At 49.1% G+C, this 18220-nt stretch overlaps 1 protein-coding gene and 1 long non-coding RNA gene across 3 annotated transcripts in view; both read right to left on the bottom strand.

Annotated features, from left to right (window-relative positions):
* Positions 1–18220, bottom strand: part of GALNT2 (polypeptide N-acetylgalactosaminyltransferase 2) — a 184008-nt gene that overhangs the window by 120664 nt on the left and 45124 nt on the right. The gene's annotated exons all lie outside the window — the stretch shown is intronic.
* On the bottom strand, positions 771–16412 carry LOC118544985 (uncharacterized). 2 transcript variants are annotated; one of them, XR_013449459.1, is made up of 3 exons: positions 15153–16412; positions 14680–14781; positions 771–1775 (listed from the first exon to the last, which is right to left on the bottom strand). It is a non-coding gene; the product is annotated as an uncharacterized LOC118544985 (long non-coding RNA). The 2 variants fall into 2 exon arrangements; XR_013449458.1 differs by lacking the exon at positions 771–1775 and adding an exon at positions 4330–4785.

The following is an 18220-nucleotide window of genomic DNA, read 5'->3' as shown; positions in this document are numbered from 1 at the left end:
CCCACTTCTGAGTATAGACCCAAAAGAATGGGACAGCAGAGATTTGAACAGATACTCATATATATACACCCATGCTCACAGCAGTTGAGTCACAATAGTGGAAGCAGCCCAAATGTCCACCTACAGATGAACAGATCAACAAATCATGATACATACATACAATGAGATTCCCTTAAAAGGGAAAAAAATTCTGGCACATGCTATGACATGGATGAACTCTCAGGACTCACACACGTGAAATAAGCCAGTCACACAAGGACAAATACTGTATAATTCCACTTATATGGAGTTCCTAACGGCAGTCAAATTCCTAGAGACAGAAAGTAGAATGGTGGTGGCCAGAGTCTGGGGGGGAGAGGGAGGGGGGGAGCTAGTGTTTAATGGGGACAGAACTATAGTTTGGGATGATGAAAAAGTTCTGGAGGTAGATGGTGGTGATGGCTGTACAACAGTATGAATATTCTTAATGCCACTGAACTGCACACTTAAAAATAGTTAAGATGGCAAATTTTATGTTATATGTATTTTACTACAATTTAAAAAAAATGTTTTTAAGCAAAGTAAGGGTCACAGCCAGGGTCTGAAGCCAGCGTCTGGACCTAAAGCCTGGGGCTGTCTTAAATGATGGGTAAGGCCCCTCCCTTTCAGTCGTTAATATCAAGACTCCATGATACAGTGTTGAAATATTGTGAACGTTTCTGAACTAAATCAGCTCCTACAATTCTCCCATAGGGTGACCCAATTCACATGTGAAAAAAACACATCATCTGTTTTCATGGTTTTAAGAATCTTTATTACATAGCCATGCATTCTCATTTAGTTTGTGGTTTATTCCAAGATATACATATTTGCAAGGAATGCTGACATTTTCCCATGATGACAGAAAACCAGAGAAATAAGGATCGAGCTCTTCCAAACCCACGAAGGACCCAGGAAAGCAGAGGTCTTATTTTTTTCTCCCCCTTAACATCATCATTTGGTAATCAGAAAGAAGATCCTCTGCATACATTTAAATACTGTATAAGTGGGTTGTATAAAGGCGCATGCCATCAGGGTCACCGTATTTTGCGTTATGCTAAATGATTTAGACAATTCATTTACCACTGAGATGCACACAGGCCTCTCCCTGAGGAGACAGGGAAGGGGGGTTTGTAAACAAGATGGTATCTAAACACTGACACAGACAGAATCAGGCGTAGGAGGGGAAAGGATGGAACTGTAATATATTTGCGAAAAAGCCTCCCGCCGTGGAAGTGAGCCGCACGAGGGAATCCGGGCCACAGACGGATGCACGAAGAAGAAAAAGCACGCAGGCTTCCACGCAAAAACCATGACTCTACAGATTTGCCAGTTAGACCCTGTTTTACCGAAATTTTCTAAATATAACATAGACCCATGCTTAAACATCACCTAATTTCCTCATTTAAATATAAAATTTCCTAAATGTTCACCTAAATTTCCTCATTTAAATATAAAAACTCAGCGGTGGGGATGAATCTACCTGCTTTCGACAGCGAGGAAAGGGAAGCTCAGGGAAGTGGTGACTGCCACTGGTCGGTGGTCAGTAGCGGCTAGAAAGAGCCAGCAGCTTCTAGCTGGTCTCAGCAGACTGTAAGTCCCTGGAGAGCAGACGCGGGGCTCGGCGCTCTGGGCCGCGGTCCCCAGCAGGTGCATGGTGAACAGCTGACCAGGCGGTGGGGCGGGGCCGCAGCGAGAGGACACAGGAGAGATGCAAGCAGTGACAAGCAAGGTCACTTCTTTCTATCAAACCATCACTGAACAAAATCCAAGGAGAAAAAGGTAAAAGGGATGAGTGAGAGGATCAGGATGAAGCACAGCAACTTGTAAAACAAATCAGAACTAAAAAGCTAGGGAATAATAACATTTAAAGTCTCGAAGGAAATCTTTTTTTTTTTTTAAGATTTTTTTTATTTATTTGACAGAGAGAGACAAAGCGAGAGAAGGAACACAAGCAGGGCAAGTGGGAGAGGGAGAAGCAGGCTTCCCGCGCTGAGCAGGGAGCCCGATGCGGGGCTCGATCCCAGGACCCTGGGACTATGACCCGAGCCGAAGGCAGACGCTTAACGACTGAGCCACCTAGGTGCCCCTTGAAGGAAATCTTTATGTCTAACATAAAGTCAACAGAAGCCGAAGGAGACTGTGTTTCAATTTTCATTAAGGAAGGAAAATAAAAGCTAAACCATATACAGTAGCAATCCTGAGCCAAATCCTACTTTCTCTTTTCAGTGTGTTTCGTTAACTGGGCTGCATTCTAGAGCTGGACACATCCAGAAAGCCTAGCGGACAGCACGGTGTGACAGGGCGCTGGGGTCTGTAGCAGCGGGCTCCCACCCTGGAGCCAGGAGAATTCAAGCGAGGGGCCACGACCCTCCTGCAAATAACTCAGTAATCGCATCCACTCCTCAGCCTTGGAAGAGCAAGGAGGTCCCCTGTCACTGCTAGAACCGCGTTGGCTGGCTACCCAGCTGCAGGTCACCAGCAAGCACCCTAGCGGGTGGTAGCAGGTGAGGAGGCGTGAGACCCACTCCCCAGCCTCAGCACCTGACCACGCGCACTGCCGCTGAGCACAGTATGAGTCAGAAATGGACTTGGCTCCCAGTGAAATCCTCCTGCTGCGTCTGCCACGTCCACGCAGGCTTTCTGCCGTGCAGCACAGACCCAGCCTACACTCCGTTCCATGATGGAGCCCACAGCAGCAAGACAGACCATGTGATTCCTCCGCACAAAGCACTTGTGCCTCCTAGCACCCATTCATGCCAGAATGAGCAATACCATCTGGCTCCACCCAGTAAGCCCTGGGGAAGCCCCCTTGTTTCCCTAAGGAAGTGGGGTATAAAACAGAAGCTCCTAGTAGGGAAGGATCATTCTTTTGTCTCAACGAAATGGCCTCTTAACTTAAGGACAACCCACTGGCTACTGAAAGCTGTTCTCCCCACCCAAACCCCCCATCCTTATCATTTCCCTATGCACACCGTCGAAGAAGCCTGATGAGAAAGGAAGCCAAGTGAGGAGCCCGAAGAGCCGGGGCTAAGGTGTGGGGAAAGCAAGCCACCCTGCTGGACGGCTCTCAGGTCTGAGGGTTACTGTGATATGTTCTTGCTGAATGACTTTGGACCAAATAAATGACATTGCAGTTTCTTGCAAAATGACATTACTAGGAATCTCCTCCCACTTGCCCCCCTCCAAGTCCTGTGAGGCTACAGACAAGCAGGGGTTTGAAGAGTCTAATAATAGCATCAAAGAAGAACACTGCCCCCATGATTTCCAAAGCGTCTCTGTCATGTCCAGTGCTCCAGAAGCGAAGCCCTACGCGTTGGTGATCTGAAGAAAATACCTCCTCTTTCGGGATGAATGTATTTGGACAGGGAAGACGGTGAGTCCAGTCCGGAGGAGGTCAGGAGGCCACACTGGGCTAGAAATCACATCCGGAAGAGAACACGAGACAGGCCTTACGGACCGAACTGTATTTTGAAATGCTAGGTTAAATGTAAAAAGTATAGTTCGCCAACTCAGGCAACAAGGTATGGACCCCACTCTGCTGCGAGGTCTGTGGCAGGGTCATCTACAGAGCTGGGGGCCAGACACAGCTACTGAAGGGGGCCCTGGACAGAAAGATGAAAGAAGCGAACGGATCAGGCTCCATCCAAGAGGGCACGCAAATGTATGTGCAGGCTCAACCGGACATACTTGACAGGCTACCGACGGAGTGAAACTCACATCCCCTGCACTCTCGTCACCTACAACTTCTAAGAGAGGCAAGAAGGAAGGTGATGTTTACGGAGAATCTAGAATAAGCCCAAGAAACGCTGCTAGGGCTCCGGAAAAGATCTTTTCACCCTCATTTGCTAGAAGAAAAAACTGAGGATCAGAAAGATGGCACTTGTCTCAGATCCCGCAAAGAATAAATGGCAGAGACAGAATTCAAATTCACAGCCAGACTGGAAAGGGTCCTCCCCCCACCCCCACATCTCGGCAAGGGGACGGGATGAAGGGCTGCTGACTTCCACACAGAAGGCAGATTCTGATGGCTTCTGTGGCTTAGGCCTGACAATTCAAAGAAAGACAAGAGGAAGACACCTGGGCTGAATTCAGAGTTTCTCTGTCAGCACAATGGAAATGAGATGGAGAAATTTGGAGAATCGTGTCTTCTCTAAGAAAAGCACCATAAAGTAGAATTACAAAGAGGAAAAACGAGCCTCAGGAATCGGTGCAAAATGAAAATTTGGTATTGGAGAATAAGATACCGGTATCGCAATGACTGTCTTCCTCCGCAATCCTTACACAAGCACCCAAAATCCATACCTGGCAGCTAGGACACCCCTCAGGAGAGGCAGGTCCAAACATCAAATGTCATCTGCTCCAAGATGCATGATTTTTCCCATCCTGACATCTCTGAAATGGACATCAGCCCCTCTTAAAATTGATGGCAGGACACCCTGGTCACAGTTTTGTTTTGTTTTCTTAGGGATAATAAGATGGTGGCATCTCTTACAATCCTTAGCACCTAAGATTGAATTTAAGATGCTGTCATGCTTTGAAGTTATATAACATTTCATTATTTAACACTTAGAGGATTCAACATGCTCTCAAGCACTTTGTCTCATTTGAGCTTCACAAGATGTAAGCCAGACAGGGTCTTTAATTCCCGCTCTTCTTACTTAAAAATGGAGAAACTGAGGCAGACTGCTCAGTGATTTGTTCAAGCAAGTGGCGGCCCCAAGACTGGACTTGAGTCTTCCTCGAGCTGGGCCCATGGGGAGAAGTCTGGAATTGAAATGCAGACCACACAGGTTAGGATACTCCAGGATGCGCTGTGCACTCACTGAGCTCCTCCCCGTCCCCCAGCGCCTCTCCCTCACGTGGCCAGGAGGGTGAGGATCCCAACCACGAGACATCCCGTGAGCTGATGCGGGGGAAGAGCTTTGTCAATACAGAGCATCACTGGCGTCCAAAGGGGCTGACTCAAGGAAGCTAGTCCTCCCCACCCAGCCTGGGACTCCCTCCACCTGGCCCCAACCCAGAGGGAAGGGAGGATGAGGGAGGGACAGTTAGAAACTGCTCCCCTGGAAACGAAGAAAAAGCGAATGGCTGTCACACCCGGACCACTGCTTAGCTTCCAGGAGGAGAGGGGGAAAGTCTGAGTTGACTTTCACTTCTCAGAAGTGCCAAATAAATTCAGATGGATGAAGAGTTAAACACAGAAATCAAGCAAACAAACCGAACACCAGAAGAATATGTAATTATTATTTATCTGATTTCTAGATGAGAAGGGCATTTCTAAGCTTCAAAGCAATGGAAGAAACCACAGAGGAAAAGAATGAGAATTTAAATGCATAAAGTGAGGTCCTCCTGTTTAAAAAAGACAAGAAAAAAGTCAGGGAAAATATTAGCCCCAGAAATAGACAAAGGGATGTAATTTGTAACCCTTATTAAACAGCGTATACAAAGTGATGAATAAACAGGCTACGGAATCAGTTAATACACACAGGAAGCTGTTCAATAGAATTAAAGTATTGAAAATGGCAATGTCAACCACCCTTAGGCAAGGAACAAAGATTTTATTTGCAAACGTTAACATTTCCGTGCGGCAAAGGTACAAAGAGGCTCCTGGTCCAAGTACAGACTGGTACAACCTTTCCGGAAAGGAGCTGACAACACTATCAAAAGCTTCAGCAAGGTTCAAACTCTCTGACCCTATAATTCCACTCCAGGAATTTATTCTAAGGAAATAGTGAAAAATGCAGCCAAGGTTCATGTAAAAACATGTTCACTATAAATTAAATGACCAGCAGGGAATTAGCTAGGTAGACTGGGACATATCCATACAATCTTCATAAAAAAACACTTTTCAGATCATATAAAAATACTTGTGATGTACTGTTAAAATTTACAAGTAAGGAAAAAAAAAAAACAAAACCCTAACATGTTATTATCTCAAGTATATTAAGAAACAAAGAGACTAAAGCTTAGAAGGAGCCAGGGCAATGTCGCTTATATATATGGATTATATATTACTTCTTTCTGCTTCCTGTGCTCCTCTGGAGTTTCATCATTAATGTGTGACAGCTCTACAATGGGGGGGGGGTATGTGGTAAACACAGACATTCTCATCCTCTCACCCCAAGCTCAAGAAACACAATTCCAAAGCAAAGAGGGGCGGGCACAACCGAAACCACAACACTTTCAGAGGTATTCAGAAAGAAGAGAAGCATCTCATACAGCAGGTCTTTCCTCTGCAACAAAATGCTCAAACCGCGTTTTTAATCACTGGTTTAATTCTTTCAACCACTGGCTTGTCCATGATTGAAGAAATGCCCATTTGACTATTGCCATCCTGTACTTCTTCTTCCCAAGACAGTTTGCAGCTCACCCTGGCTCACTGTGGTTCCTTCCTTAAGACTCCCTAATTTCACATTTATCAGCAAGACCCAGCCCTGAAACAAAAACCAGAGGAGGGGGCAAGGCAAGCTGAAAGGTATCTCCATCCCATGGCCACGCTGGGGGGTGGGCTGGAGGGGCCCATGACCTAACCCTCTCATGGGCTTTCCCAGGGTTCAAGGAGTTTCAATGTATAACCAGGGACCCACACCATGGGTCCAGCCAGACAGATGGCCACCAAGCCCCTCCTAGGAGAGGAGTCAGTGTGTTCTTTCCCCAGAAATCCGGCGAGCACACAGTCCCCGGGCTGGAGGTCCTGATGCCCCCCTTCTTTGTCCCTTCTGGGGCTGTAAAAACCAGCTCAGAAGAGTTACCCCAGGGACCCCACACCTGGAGCGGCCAAGTCCCTGCGTTCCTATGTCTCTGGAGCTCGCCCTCCAGCTTTCCACTCCCATGAGAAACAGAAAGCAGTTGGGTGTGGAGGGAGCAAGGGGCCAGCCTATCTGCTGCTCCTGCCCCAATCCCCCCAGCGCTCATCCTCCTCCCACCTTAGGTCCACCCATCCCCCCGGCTGCCATCCCGACCCGGTTTGCTGCTTTGCTGGGGGCCAACGAACTCATCAAAGCGATTTAGCCATCATCAGCCAAGCTTGACCCTAAACACACGGAGCTGTCTCTCAGACTACCAAACCTGCCTAAGTGGAAATTCCAGACACTCTGCGGGACACCGCAGGCCGGGGCGCCCTACCTGGGAAAGGAGACAGGGTGCTCCGCAGATGGCGCTGGCTGGTTCCTCGGCGAGCCCCAACAGCCTCTGTGTGCAACTGGTGCTCCTTTAGGCAGCCCAGCCAACAGCGGGGGTAAACACTGGGCTCCCGGACCCCTCCCAGCTGGGCTCCCGGCACAGTGGAACCTCTGCATGAGTTAACAAACAGCAGCATCTAGAAACGAGCATTTAACGAGTGCTTTCTTACTGCCAGACCCTGTGTTAAGTGCTTTTCCAAAGCCACTTAATTTACTTAACAAGGAAAGCAATAGTGGCCTCTGCTCAGCACTCACATTAACTACACCGGACAGTGAGATCACACACAAAGGGAGCACAGCGCTGGCGAGGAAGCTCCAAGGTGCACACGGAAAACGGGGCAGCCGAGGGCTGCTCGAAGGAACCTCCCCAAATCCTACAACGGGGAGGAACCCAGATGTTTCTTTCACTTACAGGTGGCAGAAGAAGGTGGCAGGACAGTAGATCTCAAATACTGGGGAGATCTTCATGTGCGAGAGGTATTAGGACCAGACTGGTGGGTATCAGCTGCCTAGAAACTTCAGAGACAGGGCTGTGGGTGCGGGGCTGTCTACCCTAACTCTGCACTGTACCCAGAAGGCAAATGAGGTCCCCCAGACCTTTCCCCATGGCTCGGACAGCAGCCAGAGGCTGCAGTGCTGCTGCTCAGGGAATCCCAGTGGGAAGGCGAGGCCTGTCCTCAGGGACGCTGCGGACGAAGTACCTGGACGGGGACCAACTGGGGGCTACTTTCAGTTCGAAGACGCTGAGGCTAAGTGAGTCAGGGAATGAAGGAACCTTTTCAGTACCAGGGCACGTGGCCGCTCCCGAAGGATACTCGGTGTACTGTCTCCTCTCAGAAGATTTAGATTTGTGGCTTTTCTCCCCAAATAGCACACAGGCTAGAGGATAGCAAAGAAAAAAAGGATTAAGAAATAGAAAAATTCACAGCATATCTGCAGTCAGAATTTGGCTTTAAATCTTGGCAACACAATCTATTTTGAGCATGAGACAAGTTTGCTAATTCCTAATGAGCCAGATTAGAAACAGACTACAAACGAACAGCAAACTCATCACAAAACTATGAGAGTGCCCAAAATACACGGCATTACTTATGCACCGCGAATAGCGGCCATGCGGCTACTGAGTGAAAACCGTGTGACGGGTGCTGCAGGAAGTATTACTGATCATCCAGAAACTCCTCTCCGCGGACTCGCCACGATCCAGAACGTGCCAGCTTGAGCTGCCCTGAAGGACGCGGAGGCACAGGGGGTCCTGGACAGGGAAAGTACAAGGTGCTCTGGGACAGAGTTTAGGGGCGCTGACCCAGATTTGGGGAGACGGAGGTTCGAGAAGGCTCTTCTGGACTGGGCCCTTCAGGGCAACACAGAAGAGCGTGCTCTGGCAGAGGCAAGGGGGAACTTGAGGAGAAGGGGAGACTGGGACACAGAGGGGTCCGGAAGATGCTTCCCTGCCAAAGCCCAGGTACTCACACCATTCAGGCAAGACGCACCCAGAAAAAAGTCTCACGTAAACATCTTTATCAAAGTCCCTTCTCTACTTTAAGATAGTTCCTGCTTTGCTTTCTTGGTCACCTCCCTGTCCAAGAAGTGGTGAGTCTATGGAGACAAATCCAGAAACCAGTGTTTCCAATCCCAGTACAAGAAGCAGCTGGGGATCTTTATTTAATAAGTGGGACAGATCCAGCATGCCCGGGCTGACTGTGCACTCCGAGGAAGAGGCAGGGCGCGAACCATCTGAGAGGCCGGCACGAAGAACCACTATAGCAGCACCCGAGCATTTGCGTGACCCCATCAATGCCAGGACAAAGGTTCTGCAGACACCGCTCTTCTCCATAACCCCATGTATTCGATCCTCAAGTGCACCTGCATTTAGAACTAGCTGCATATGGTGAGTGGGGTGTGAGAGAGCAGCTATAACAGGAGGCCTGTTTGGAAGGCAGGACAGATGGCCTCAGATGGGCTGGGAGGGCGCTAAGTCACAGCCGAGCCTCATGGTGGCCTTTTGGGGGCCCATATGCTCCCCGCCCCCATGGGGACTAGAAAGGACCCACAGACCATTCCTGCAACCATCAAGCTTGCAGGGAGAACCTCCGGCCAAGGAAGAGAAAAATGGCCCCCGAGGCAAACAGCCCAGCCTTCTTGAATCCTCAGAGAGCACCGAGGGCCACAGCCGCCCGCTTTCAGGGCACGACTGTGAGGACACTCTGTCTTCGCCTGCAAAGATGCTCTATGTCACACGCCCTGGAAGCAATACTCCGGTAACAAGGAGGGAGTTACAGCACAACTACTTCACACGTGGAAGGAGTTCACACATCCAGCGGTGTGCGTGGGGCAGCGGAAAAACAGCACTGAGGAACTGAGAATGCGGGCACGTCACTGGGGACAATTAAGGTACCCAGCAAGGTGCTCCAAGAGATTTGATTCTTTTTAAAAAACAACTTCTCGTGAGTTTTCAATCAAACCATCAAGACCAGCTGGAAGAGGAAAGGCGCAGAAATGCACAAGGAAGGGTCACCTGCAAAACGCCAGCAGGAGGGGCTCACGGCAGGATTTAGGAGGAGCCTCTGACCCCGTCCCTCTTTCCAAATGAAGTGTCGCGCGGCACCCAACAGGAGGGTGTTTTATGGATCTTTCTCAGGCTCTAGTGCTCTGCAAAATATTAACATCCATCCCATTAACCGACCACTGGGAGTATAAAACCCCCAGACTGAGCAATTAGGTTGGAAGTTTACAGCCTCAAGGCTCAGGTCTAAAACAAAAGCCAGCCTTGGCAATCCTTCCTGCTCACTCCGAGCCCTGAGGGAGAGAGCCGTCAAGCTGCGCAGGCCTGGGCACTGGTCATCAAGTGCTACACATCGTCGCCCCCCCCCCCCCGCCCCGGGGCGCTCTGGCTGGCTTCAGGAAAGCGTACCACGGAGGCCACAGAAGCCTGCAAGCCGGCAGCCGAGGCCCCCGTCTGACTCAGAGACGTGCCATCTTTTGGCCTGGCCGGAAGCATGGACGGTGACTTGCCGTCCTCATTCCTGCTCTCTGGCCCAGTTGTGCTGACCTATTTCTACTCGCCTCGGGGTGGGGGGCCCCTCTCCTCCAAGCCCCAACCCTCTCAAAGCATCAGCACGCATTAGGCCTCAACCACAGCCCCACACAAGCTAAGGTGAAGAGGCACACGGTTCCCCAGTCAGCAGGCTCCTTGTCCTGTTCACACCCCCCTCCTCACGGCACCCCAGGAGCCCCCGAAGCCCACGCTGACCTCCCCCGTGGACTACACACCTCACCAGGCGCCTCTCTGCACTCTGCCTGCCTCCCACGATCTGGCCCTGCCCATGGCCCCACTCCGGGCTTCAGACTGGGTGCTCCCACAGCACGGTCCCCGCACCCACCCCTCCAGGCACCCCGTTCCACCAAGTTCCCCATCTCAGGGTCTCTGCTCAGGCCGTCCCCTAAGCCACCCACCCTGCCAGCAAATACACTCTTGTCTGGGGAACTCGCCAGTCTTTAGGTATGGCTCAGGGGTCCCTGCTCCAAGAGGCCTTCCTGCGTCCTCCCTCCCCGCCAGTCCATTAAGGGTCCTCCCTCTTTCCCCTTGACACCCCAGCCTCACCACACCGCAGGGCCACTCTCCATTTCCACGTGGCCTCCACCTAGGCCCCAAGCACCTACGAGGCTCCCGTCCTACCCATGTCTGGCCTATTTTGGTCACTGAAACATAGAATTGAGGGAAGGAAAGACAGATAGGAGGGGGTATCAGGAACTCTGCCGAAAATCCCTTTTGGAAGGATTGGCACACGTGTTCCTGTTCTGAAGAAATGATGCTATGAAGCATGACAAAAGGTTTAAAACCAGCTTAACTTTTCATGAAATGGAAGACTGGAATATCACTGGAAGAGCTCTCAGAGTCTGGTCATCCAACACAAAGTTGCCTGGTACCCTTCGCAACGCAATATAATTTTCTCATTGCCTGGAGGCAGCTACAAATCCCGCTCTCCGGCCTACCAAAATCTAGGAGCTCTGATAAGACACACCCACTAACCCTCTACACAACTTTGGACTTTAAATGTGATTGGCCTTCCCGTAGGTGCGATATTGTAAGATACAAAATTTAAGACACAATCTTGCCTGAAACTCACAATCCAAACACAGCAAATCTTTCATCTCTCATTATTCAATTGGCCTTTAATTTAAACCACGTGATGCTATCAAACTCCAGCCGGGCCTGGCATGACATCCTCAGGGAAGGGTACCCAGCAAACAGAAGAATTTGGAAAAACACAGAGACCTTTTCCCAGCTGTTCCTTCTTTCTCCACTGCCTGTACAACTTCTTCCCCTGCCCCCATCTCAGTTAGTTTGCTTTGGGGAAAGAGACACTGTATTGTAATTGTGTGGCAGGTTAGCCCAACTTTATCTACAAATGCTCCAAACTGGTACTGACTTCAGACTTTGGCAGCCTTCTTTGGAAGTCTATTGACTTCCAACATTTTTCAGCCAACAATGCATAACCAGGCTGGGGAAGCCTTCACACTTAACAAGAATAAAGAATAACAGCTTGGTGGAGATCAGCTTACACGGCACGTCAAGTCATTTCAACTGCATCAACAAATAAAGGAAAAGCGGAAGGTCAGGCTGTGGTCTGTTTGGTCAAGAACAATACTCGTGAAAACGGACGGTGGTGCAAACGAATGCCATGATCTTCCAGTATTCGTATGATTGATGAGAGCACAGTAACCTGGATTTAATAACCAGGAAAGACCATATTCCTGGATGGACCCTAAACCCCCAAGACCCCCATTTTGGTTGCTGAATTTACGGGAAGGACTCAGGGCAAAAATCAGTAGAAGGTTCCAAGACCCCCATCCACGCTTCCTCCAAGGACCTGAAGAAATCCGGTATATTCTGGAACACAGGGAAGTCCCTTCTCATCTCTCCAAGGAGAACTGCAACCTGCTTCCTGGAAGTTCCAGGAGCCCTGGGATTGCTCCCACTGTGTTACGCCCCAGCTACATCCCGACGCAGTACAACCAGAGAGACTTCTCATGCCGTGCGCAGATTTCGAGAGAACTCCGGATTATATTTTCTTTGCTTTTTAATATAAACATCCCACTGGTGACAAGGTAATATGGCAGCTTGTCACAAACCCAGGACAACCACAGCTTGGGTCAGAAGGGCTCTTCTGGTAGACAGTTCTTCCAGCAATGTTTACCAGCAAACCAACACACCGAATTCTTAAGACTTGGTGAGCTCCCCTCGCCTAGTCTCCATGTTTGCATCAACGGTTAAAGAGAAGGAGATAATAAAAATTTACTGCAAGAAAGTACCTATCCAAACTTGCACGTAGTTTAACTCCATCCGAATCTATGCTGGATGGTATTTTTGACATTTAACAGATCTGAGAACATCTGGGTTTCTTTTTAAATCTGAGCTGGGCATGTGAGTAGGTTAAGTGCCACTAGGAGTCCAAAGGACAGGGACAAAATCTCTACTCACCTACATGTCACTCTGTGCATGCTTTAATCACACGGCGAGAGCTGACTGCAGGGCCTACAAAGTTCACCAACTGAGGGGAATGACTAAGAAAGCATTTCTAGGGCATTCTCACAGTTCCCGAGTGCTTGCACCGTGTGGGTTTGGGGTTTGGTTTCTGTATCACATCTGCTAAGGGTACAAGTCATTTTCAAAACTGCAGATGCTGAGAAACAAAGTTAATGATCATGGGGCTAAAGTAGACAAAAGAAGGCAATTAAAACATTGTTTCCCACAGTACAGGAGAAGGGCTTAAGTGTATCTGCTGCCTTATAAATAATATATATAAATTTTATACACGTACACACACACACACACACACACACACACACACAATTCCCCTTCTCGTGTCAGCAGAAAGCCAAGAAGCAAAAAAGGCCTCTAAGAAATGCAGTAAAGGTCTGTTACAACGTGGCCTTAGGCAGGACGATCCCAAAGTGAAAAACAAAACTGAAAAGTGGTGAGGGGCCAGAGCCCAGGAGCCTGAAATGCTCAGGAGTCTAAATTTAATGGTGGAGGCAATGCAAATACAGCCATCACTGGGTACAGGTGGGCTATTTTCAGATCCTAGGACTCATACACCTGTCGTGTAGGCCACCCTTCAAAACAGTCCCCTTGGGAGATCTTTGATATGCCCATGAAGGTGCCATTATGCAAAATATTTCTGGAGCCCCTCTAATGGATTGGCTCCCCCCAGAGCCAACAGCATAATTTTCAACCTTTAAGGCATATTTGATTTTTGGAAATGGCTACTAATCACTCAGAGCCAAGAGTGATAAAAAGGGCAGGTGATCAAGCTCAGTAATTTCATTCCTGGTCAGAAACTCCCAGTGAGTCCCGAACAGCAAGTCCAAGTTTTCGCACAGGCCCGTAAACCAGCTGTTGACGACCATGTCCAAGGCAGAGTGCCAACACTGTTCTGAACAAGGACAGCATCAGTAATAGAAGTGGGCAGCCCCCTCCCAAAACAACATCTTTGAAGATTGCCCTTCCTCTGAATGCACCCATACTGAGGGGTCCATTAAATCCAGTCTCCTGGGGCACCTGGGTGGCTCAGTCGGTTAAGCATCATTTGGCTCAGGTCACGATCTTGCAGTCATGGGATCGAGCCCCACGTCGGGCTCCATGCTCAATGCGGAGTCCGCTTGGAATTCTCTCCTTCCCCCTCCCCTCACGAGCACTCTCTGTCTCTCTCTCTCTCTCTCAAATAAATAAAATCTAAAAATAAAAAAATCCAGTTTCGTGATTTTACAGCCATCCCTGATATATCACTACAATGCATTCCCCAACTCAACATAACCCCAAATAAGTTATTACTAATGAGGGACACCAGGCACTTCAACAGCTAACCAAGAAAATCATGAGCCACGACGCTGCAGAGGCATTAGCATCCCATGGGTGTGTGCCAACGCCCAGAAGTGTGTACACGCATTACACATGTGTGCAGATATATACACACACCACAGACTTATGGCTCATCCCCAAATCATCTTTAGTGGGTTTATCTTAAATATAGATAATAAATTCAATGTTAATAATAGCTGAGACCTTTAAAATCCTCTAGAGGAAAACACACACAGCACTACTGTTCACATCCCCTCACACTGATTGATCCACTGTGGTTTTCTGGTTTCTCCAGCCTTATAAGAATAGGAGGGCATTAAAAAGATACAACGAAGAAACAGACGAGAGTGCAAGCACAGACACTAACACAGGACTTGCCCAGAACACTTGCTTCCCACTGACAACTTGAAAAAGTGTCAGTTTCACAGAGAGACCAGGTCGGGGGAGATGTAGGGTCAGTGTGCCGTGACTGGTTTGGGGGCCTCGAGGTCTGGGGCTCATATTCTTTAAACCCTGATCTAATGCAGAAGGAACTTTTTAAAGGCAGGGTTACACTTTTTTTCCCACCCAACTATGAATGAGTCGGTCTTTCAGCCTCTGGTTAACCAAACATACCTGCAAGAAGCACGAACTGAAACCCATGCTTGCGGGGCAGGTTCGAGAGGAAAATGGCCTTCTGCCAAGTCCTGGCAGGTGGGCTGTTTACGAGAGGCAGGACTGTCCAAGAGGGAAGGGCAAACATTAGAATCCGAGAGACTTGGGTGCAAATTCTCAGTCTCCCCTCCCCCCTTCCAGCTGTGTGTCCTTTCAGGAGCTACACAACGTGGATCCTGTGATAGAGTGTGTCCTCCCAGGGCTGTGGGGAGGACTGACTCTGTATGTCAAGTGCTTGGTGCATCATTCAGCTGTTCTTCCTTATGGCAAAGTCAACAAATCCCCCCCTCCACCTCTGTGTAACCCTCCTCCAAGGGACACACACACACACACAGCATTAGCGGGTTCTAAAGGTGACACCATCCATCTTCAAGAGGATCACAGTGAAAGGGGACATCTGCCCAGAACAAAAACAGATCCTGGTGTTCTCTTACTGTAGAAACAAAGCCTGGCAAAAAGTCTCCTTGCCCGAACCTGGCGTATTCAGAAATGGTGCTGGAGCTCTCCTCACCAGCGACGTAGCCCAACAGGAAACAGGTGAACTAAAGGAAGGAGAGATCCAGGGACCTGAAACGGGACTGAGGCAGCAGCAGAGACTACGAGAGGGGGCAAAACAAGGAAATGAAGAGGGGAGGACAGGTCAGCAGGACAGAGTTGCCTGTTCACGCGTGAACACCTTGCTGGTGCTTCTTCCGGTGCCGGGAGCTGCTTTTCCAGTGCTGGGGGGGCTCGGGTCCTCACGGGCCTCTGCCCGCACATGGCAGGCACACGGAGGGCCGATGCCCCAGCAGAAGAGAGGGAAGAGTGGGAAGCAGACACCCAGACCCGCGGAGTACAAAGGGAGGCAGCCCCATCGCACCCGGACACCGGCACCAGCTCACTCACTGCTCTCAGATCACCCCTGCGCAGGGAACACGGAGAAACGCCTGGCACATTCCCATCCTACGGAATGCTTTCAATAAACCTGGAGAAAGACGGGCGGTCCAAACCAACGTTAACCAATTTCTAGCCTGGGGTCCACATCAAAGTTTGCTTATGAGCCATTCTGTCTAGACATCACAAAACTAAGTTCGTCACTGGAAAGTTTATGTTCACCAAGGGGTGGGAGCTATGGCAGCATGAGCTAGCCTGAGCTCAGCCACGTCTGGCCGTGTTCGATGACCTCGGGCCGTGGGCACTAGAAGGTTCACTGGAGGCTGTGTGTGTGTGTGTGTGTGTGTGCGTGTGTGTGTGTGTGTCAGAGAGAAGCTTTCTCTCCCAGGCAGGCAGCCTGGAGAAGAGAGGAACGTTGACTCCTGCACAAGGAAGGGCAGAAAAGAAGCTAAAGGAGCATTTCCACATCCAGCTCTGAGCCACGAGGGTTGGGACAGTGGTGTCCAGCTGGCAAAGTGATACTGGAGGGGAGAGGCGCATGGGTTCCATCTGAACAGGGAACACAGTGTGCCACGAGCAAAGACTCCAGGGACACACTGATAGGACTCAGGCACCAAGAGGGGTTGCAGCTTGGCAGCTCCAGGAGATACACCCTTGGCAGGGACCTCCTCTTTCTCAGGACAAGTCCTGGCCAGGGCTGATTAGGGTACAGGCAACATCCACAAAGCAGACCGAGACAGACAACATCAAAAGGCTGTTCCTGAGAGCAACCCCTGGACCACTTAGAACCAAATGGATGACACTGTGGGAAGAGATACAGGTTACCCTTACTAATGTAATAGCCTCACTGTAACCCAGGCTGGGAGTGGGGACCCGGAGAAACTCAGGTGTAGCCTTTAGAAACCCCTTGCAGGGGCACCTGGATGGCTCAGCCGGTTAAGCATCTGCCTTCGGCTCAGGTCATGATCTCGGGGGCCTGGGACCGAGCCCCGCATCAGGCTCCCTGCTCAGTGGGGACCCTGCTTCTCCCTCTCCTCGCCCCTCACTCATGCTCTCTCTCTCTCTGGCAAATAAATAAATAAAATCTTAAAAATAAAACAAAGAAAGAAAGAAACCCCTTGCAAATCTGACGGGGCTTTTAGTCAGCAGGTGTTTGCACTCAGATGTACTAGGGGCAAGACGAGTGCTGGAGGCTAAGCATCCAAAGATGGACGAGCCAGATACTGACCCTGGGACACTTATACGCTAGGTAATGGGAGGAGTCATGGGGTAACAGGTAATTCCAGCCTATGGTGGCAGTAGCTGCAGAATTGTCAGCCAGGTATTAGAAAGCGTAGGGAAGGGGCATGAGAAGCCAGCTACCCCAGGGCCCGGAGAGTGGCTACAAACACCACTTCCTAATAAAAGGAACCAAGGCTCTCTGGGAAAACGGCTGATTCCAGGTCTGGGGCAAAAAAATGCACAATGTGACCGCAGAAATCTTTCCATACCAGATAGCAAGAGAGTGATCAAAGGCGACCAGATCACACCAGAAGGACCTAGGAGCCACCTAGAGAAGGGCTCACTGACCAAGGCGGGGATAATGTGAACGTTAAACAGGATAAAAACTATAATAAATTGAAACACGTATTTAAATCCATGAGTTCATAATGATACAAAACCAAATCTAACCAACTAAACACTCTATTTGGGCACAGCTGACTGAAAACCAATAAATAAAAGAGAAAGAATCAAGCTGTGTGCAGTCTTTCCCGTATGGGCAGCACCACAAGGTAAAGCCGACAGGGGATGAGGAAGAGTTTTCCTTTCTAAAAGTATTCTAGCAAGGAAATTAAAAATGGTTTCCAGGATGAAAATGCCACGATGCTGTCATCCGCAGCTGCTAACATCAAGGACAGACACCCAGTAGGCACCGTGGGACACTCACTGAACAGCGTGACCCCACGTATGATGAACCCCCCTCCACGTATGATGAACGTTATCTTGCTCACCCTCCCCCAACATTAAAATCAAACCTGAATCTGATCATACTTTGAGATCCAAATTCCAATCTGCAGGAAATAAAGAGCACAAAGGTGCTTGCTCACCTACACCACGGGAATGCAACCAGCAACATGCAGACTGTGGAAAAGTGTAGGGCAAACAGCCGGTTCCCTGAACAAATGAACTGCAAAAACAAACCAAGAAAACAAAACCAAACCACAAGAGAGATTAAAAAAAAAAAAAAGAGAGAGAGAGAGAGTGATTTAAAAAGGCTGAAAGGCAAATGAATCATCAGGGTGACTTTATCTAAGTCTGAGTCAAGAAAAAAAACCTGTAAGATAAATTTGTGACATTTATGAACCAACAGGAAATCTGAACCATTGAATATCTGATGATTTAATAAATGTGCTAATTTCCAAAGGTATGATTTATGGTAGTATGAGTTATTTTAAGAGCCCTATGTTTTAGAGATACATACTAAAATATTGACTGATGAGAACAATGGTTTCTGGGGCCTGCCTGAGAGGGCACGCGGATGGGTCAAGGTCGCGCCTAGGCTGATGGCGGCTGGAGCAGGGGAACAGTATGTGGAGGTCATAATAATATTCTGTCTACTTATGTATATTTGCACTTCTCCACAGGATTT

Source organism: Halichoerus grypus, chromosome 7 (assembly GCF_964656455.1).
Source record: "Halichoerus grypus chromosome 7, mHalGry1.hap1.1, whole genome shotgun sequence".
Classification (NCBI taxonomy): Eukaryota; Metazoa; Chordata; class Mammalia; order Carnivora; family Phocidae; genus Halichoerus; species Halichoerus grypus.
This window is presented reverse-complemented; position numbering and strand designations above follow the sequence as displayed.